General features: G+C 34.0%; 1 non-coding gene across 1 annotated transcript; it reads right to left on the bottom strand.

Moving 5' to 3' along the window:
• Positions 1 to 1,679: 1,679 nt before the first annotated feature.
• On the bottom strand, positions 1,680 to 1,751 carry TRNAN-GUU (transfer RNA asparagine (anticodon GUU)). Its single transcript has one exon. It is a non-coding gene; the product is annotated as a tRNA-Asn (tRNA).
• Positions 1,752 to 5,930: the final 4,179 nt, after the last annotated feature.

The raw sequence follows: 5,930 nt of genomic DNA, 5'->3' as shown, positions 1-5,930 counted from the left end.
TCATTAATATAGTATCAAAATGGTATTATCATTGTCAAACTGAATATCAGCGTCTCATTATCATTAAACTGACCATTTACATATTTGACTTAACCAATTCGTAACTGATTAAAGGAAATTATACATATTTTCCTTTAATCAGTCATGAACTGATTAACGAAAACTATACTCAGAAGTACCAACTGATAAGAAAAACCAGAAATATCAGAATATTGAAGCGTCACCGACGATCGGCTGTAGAACTCACTTTACTGTTTGTTTTGGATTTACAAATCACTGGTTTTTGATTTTTTAACCAATGCTTCAGTTTCTAGCCTGTCAAATAAATATAGGATGACGGAAGATTATTTATTTTCTTGTAATAAAATAATAAAACTAAAACTTAGTGGCGTAACAGCTCTAATGGGCCAAGGCCTGCAGTGCCCGAAATCTGCTATCTTGACCGTGGGTCCCGGGGTGTGTAAGCATATGCCCTGAACAAGTGGTCAGCTTGTCGCAGGGCCCCAAGAGTTTAGTACCCAAGCGAACTTGGTACTCATTTTATCGACTCAAGTGATGGAAACAAAGAGATGAAAGGCTGAGTCGACCTTGCCCAGCCCGGAAATCGAACCACGGAACTGTGGTGCTGCTGCGCGATGCGCTAGCCACTGCGCCACCGGGCCTCAATAAAATAATGATTGATTTAAAATACAGTATTATTGCTTACACAGTGTAGGATTTTTAAAGGTATTAGATGAAAATACCCATTGCATAAGATTGGGACATACGTATCTGAAAGTATAGTTACGATTGGACATACAAATGCAGGCAAATATGTCTTACTGTTGTTAATGGTTGACGAATTTTAGTTAGAGTTTGATTAAGATGTATGGTTCCAACCTTTACCTAACAGCTAAGTGTGTAGGAACCACGTGAACAGGCAAGCGAATATTCGCTTTAGTTCAGAAACAATTGCCTAAAACTCAAGAAGGGTTAATTACCCTTTATTTCTCAAAATAAGAATTGAACAGTCGGCTCCTTTCTCGGAGCGTACACAAAAGCCTCTGCTTGGGCTTGAATTCAAGAGTAATAAGATATAAAACTTAACTAATGCTTAACTAAAAAGATATAGCCCAAGCTATCAAAATTCTAAGTAGTTGGCCCCTAAATATCAACTAGACTGGCGAAGCTATCAAGGGCCTGAAATACGGCCGAGCGTAGTAATAGCTTGGAGAGAGTGCAGCCAGCAGGCAAACGCGCACTAGTCAGAATCTCTGGCTTTCTAACGAAGTCAGTGAAACTTTCACTTAAATACCCTCTTACTCATTTGCATTAACCGCGATTCTAAAAACAGATTCTGATAGGAAATTGTAAGTGAAATTAGGAGGGATAGGAACTAAAGACTAAAGATAACTGTTAAAACTTAGGATAAACCTTACAAAGCTAGTTTTCAATCGTGGAGAAGATACCCACTTATCTACTTTTTATTTGAGAAAAGTACTCCCATTTGCGATTTATCTGAGGGCACTTAAAATATGGGGCTTCAGCCATCAACCTTTTGGGTCGAGGCAGAAATCAGGAGAGAACTGCGGGGAATATCTTGACATGCAAGTCTATTAGCTCAAAACTGACGGCTCTTAGTACTTAGACTGTAGAGTCATTAGGTTAATTGGAAGCAGAAAAGATGAAAAATATGCAACTGCCTTCGCCGGGAATCGATCCACGGACCTCTGGAATAACGGCCCAGCGTGCTACCATTACACCACGAAGGCACGCTAGAGAAGTGGAAGAAATACCTTATAAGACTACCAGATCTGCATTTTTTTAAGTCGAAGGTACTACATTACATGTAGTATACTGTAAGATTTCGAAATAGCAAAATGCTCATTGCAGTCATAATCGTAATTAATATTGTTTTCTGTCACTCTTCTATCAGAAGTAGTCTGCTCAAATAATCGCTTTGAATTTCGTTAAATGCTTAAAATTAACATAGGGCCAACAACAAAGGATTCTCGTTACAGAGTTTTATCAAAATAGCTTATGCTAGACTCAAGAGAAGTTCTTTAGTTTCATTTCCTTCACGGCCAATTGAACACGCTGCGTCATTTGTGTTCAGAATATTAAGGGAAACCATCAACTGATTCAATACGAATCTTTCTCTAAGCTCACATGTTTTCGTCGTTTATGCAGTGCTTCTTTTGTCATTTTTGCCAATTCCAAGCTGCTGTTTCATTTATTTTGAACTAAAAATGACGAGATAAAGCTTTTCTAATCCAAAATAGTTTGATCCATTACGTTATTATTATTATTATTTTAATTATTTGTAAACAATTCGATCATGGGCACTCTTTTAAGATTTTCGAACTCATCTTTCGCGGTAAGAGAGGTATATGATGATTAGAACGTTTGGAGAGCACAAACTCAAAAAGTATCTATATTTTTGCGTGAAAAATGTGTTTTGGGGGTTAAATCGCGGCATCTTCTGATTAACAATTTGACAACGTGAATTAATACGTCATACAGTTAAAAACTAGCCACAAAGCGTGGGAAGCTTTTACCTCCCGCCAATCTCTCTCTCTCTGTATATATATATATATATAGATAGGTAGATAGATAGATAGATTGGTAAGTGAGGTAATGTTTTTGGTCCAAAAACTCGATAGTGAATTTTTAGTGAATAAACACGAATCAGGATCCCCGCAACACATTTTCCCTATTTTTATAAACATGTCTGTCTGTTTGTATGTGTATGAACATTTTTTTTTCTTTATTATAACTCTTATATATAACTTCCAAATTTTATTTTCCATATTTAAGATTTCTGCATTCATATAAAGAGTTGATTAGTTTGTGGGTAAAACTGAATAACCAGAAGTGTTATTTTACTTGAAGCTCACAGCAGATTTTAATGAAAAACTCCTCCAGTGGTGGAGGTTAGCCAATATAGGCGATGGCTACTGAAACGGCCTAAAGCTGTGATCACTTTATCATACAGGCAACTAATAGATGGACTAGAGTTGCCTCCTATGAAGGAACAGACAATTTACACCCATGGTCTTCTTCGGGACTCGAGCCCGGGCCCTTCGGTACGGCAGAGAGAATCACTAATCACTTTCCCGTCTGGGCAGCTTAATGAATTTTTTATGTATATAAAGGTAAAAGGACGGATGTGTGTATGAGCACGTAAAGTTATCATTATCCATTGTATGAATTAACAAAAATAATAAACAATATAAGAATAATAAAAAATGTGTAATGTCGATAATTTATATTGAGTTATAAAGTTCAATAAACAAATTAGATTTTATTTGCAAACGATCAACCGGAAGTGATAAGTTACTTAAAACTTGTTGCTATTCCTTTGATTTGAGAGCAGGTCATGTGCTGACCACATCAGACGTTTTTTAGAAACCCACGTTATGACTGAAATTCAACTGTTTATTTGCGAGCAAACGTGATGGTAAATAGCATTTACTAAAGAAGTCTACATGAGAGATTATTGCGATAAGCTTACAGATTTTAATTTCGTAACTTAGTTTAAACATGGTCTTATCATTTAATTGTCATATTATGTTTCTCCTTCTTACATTTTTCAGTCATTTACGTGTGCAAACTAGGTTTTCAGCATTAATTACCATGAAACACAAAACTTTTTTCATTGGAATAAGATCTTTGTGTTTGCATATCACATTTGTTCAGAAATGCTTCAGATTTGCTGTTGCTATCATCAGAAGAGTTACTATCATTTTGAATTCCATAGCGTTCCATCTTGCATTCAAAGCCTAGCTTTAGTTACCAATTTGCATATGCTAGAATCATTACGATAGGAAATCTCCAACACCAATTACTTTGGGATAGCGCAAATGTGCAGAGACCCGTTCTTTCTTTCGCATTCGTCTGAGTCGTCTGTGTGTTTGTCTTCCATTCACCAATAACTAAACTGTTATGTTAAGAAAAGGCAAGCTCAAATTTCACATTAATAAACCATTTTTTGATGATAAAATAACTAGTCTTTTGCAAAATAAATATTTTTACAGTGTGGAATATCTTTCTGTTTCTTCTTTTTCAAGCTAAGAGAAACTGTTTTAATTATTTGTTTATTTATTTTTTCCAGTAATATTAAGAAGTGTCGTATATTTTGAGACTCGTACAGCGAATTCTGCGATGCATTCATTCAGAATCACTGAATTAGATAGTATTTTTAATTGCGCGTGTTATCATGTATGGAGCTGCTTCTTTTACACACTTCATGAAATTTTTCTGTGACAGAAAGACGACTTCATAGAGGGAAAATGCATTATTTTAAATTCAGAAGTCGAAAGTTTCAATATTCTTTACTCTAGATTCTATATTTCCGGACCCAATTTTTCTTAAGTATCAACACTGACATTCCTTAAAAAATGCAGTTTATACAGATTTCTGTTGTCTAGATTTTTTTATCAAGTTTCCCATTTGTTTGCCCAACGTTTTGGTGTATATAACTAAAATTGAAAACTGCCAACACTAACTACGAACTACGAACATTTTTCCGTGAACCTTTACGACAGTAACAGCTGAATTGATTTCTGAAGCGAACTCTTATTTATCCTTGGAAGACTCTCTCAATTATATCACTGAAGATACATCTCCGAGAAAAAAAATAAAAGTATTTATAATTGTTTCAACATGAATTTGTTCCATAACGTAAACTACACCGAAACGTTCCCTAAAATGCAGAGAAAATAGGCCAATATTTATTGATAAATAGAGCCTCCAAATATTTCATTATAAATGTAAAATCTTGCACTGAACTTTGATTGAGTTTCTTTACACTAACTGACGAAGAGAGGATTTTTAGAAATTTATATAGCTTTGTCTCATATATGCTCTTAGAAGTTAGAAGTTCCCTATAAAATTCTGTAATATGGGGATATTTAAGCAGATGTTGCCAACTTAACGAAACCTAGAAACTGCTATGCATGAAACATTTCTTACACTAATACATAACAAAATAGTTGCATATACAAATATAGAATACACACGCATATATATACAATTTATTCACGCAGTTATGTTGTAATTTTTGCTTTACTTTTCTCAAACTTTCTTTTTATCCTTTCTTTTTTTTTTTTTTTTATAACAAATGGTTACTTTATATCATTTAATAGGAACTGTTCTCATTATCAAGTATTAAAAAATTGAAAAGAATATTAGCGGAAAGGAACCGTCGTCTTTTTTGTTCCCCTCTCAACCCCTTTTTCTTTTCCGTATTTTTTTTTTTTTTTTTTAATTCCCTTATCATCAGTACTTCCTCTGATCGCAAACATCACTTCATTTCCAACTGTGCCCGGAAAAGCAATTATCACAAAAATCGAAGTTTAGTTTGAAAAGAAGGCATTGTTTATTTAAAATATTCATTGAAAACATATTTACTACCTATTACCATTTCGATTTCTATATTCGTGCATACAGTTATAGTGAAAGTACTTTGAGCGATGTTGCTGTGACTGAGATTCATCAAACTACAAGTCAGTTTGGACATCAGAAACAAGAGATAAAGTTCTCAAATATGAAATAGTATATTTATAAATCAATAAAAGTTATAAATCCTCCTGCAAATTATCGTCGGTTTTAAAAAAACGTTAAATCCCTTTAAAATGCATAGTGATAACAGGTAAAAAGAGTATTTTTATCAAAGAACCTTTAACACAAAACCAAAGAATTTATCTCATCTCTAGTTTCTTAACAAGAGCATGAGGAAAGGGATGAACTCAGTTACTTACTAAAATGATGGTAGTTTAGAAACTTTTAAAGACTTCATATAAATTAATCAAGCAAAAATGTAACAATTTTTGATTTAAAATAAAAGACTTCTATTTCAATTCCATATTTAATTGCTATTTGCAACAGTGTGACTTGTCAGATATTTCCATCTCAGCACAATTAATAAATCCCCTATTACCAGCTCTTCA

The sequence above is a fragment of the Stegodyphus dumicola genome, chromosome 4, assembly GCF_044657685.1.
Source record: "Stegodyphus dumicola isolate Sdum_Otavi_A_Nest chromosome 4, ASM4465768v1".
Lineage (NCBI taxonomy): Eukaryota > Metazoa > Arthropoda > Arachnida > Araneae > Eresidae > Stegodyphus > Stegodyphus dumicola.
Note: the sequence above shows the minus strand (reverse complement) of the source record. Positions and strands in the feature narration are given on the sequence as shown.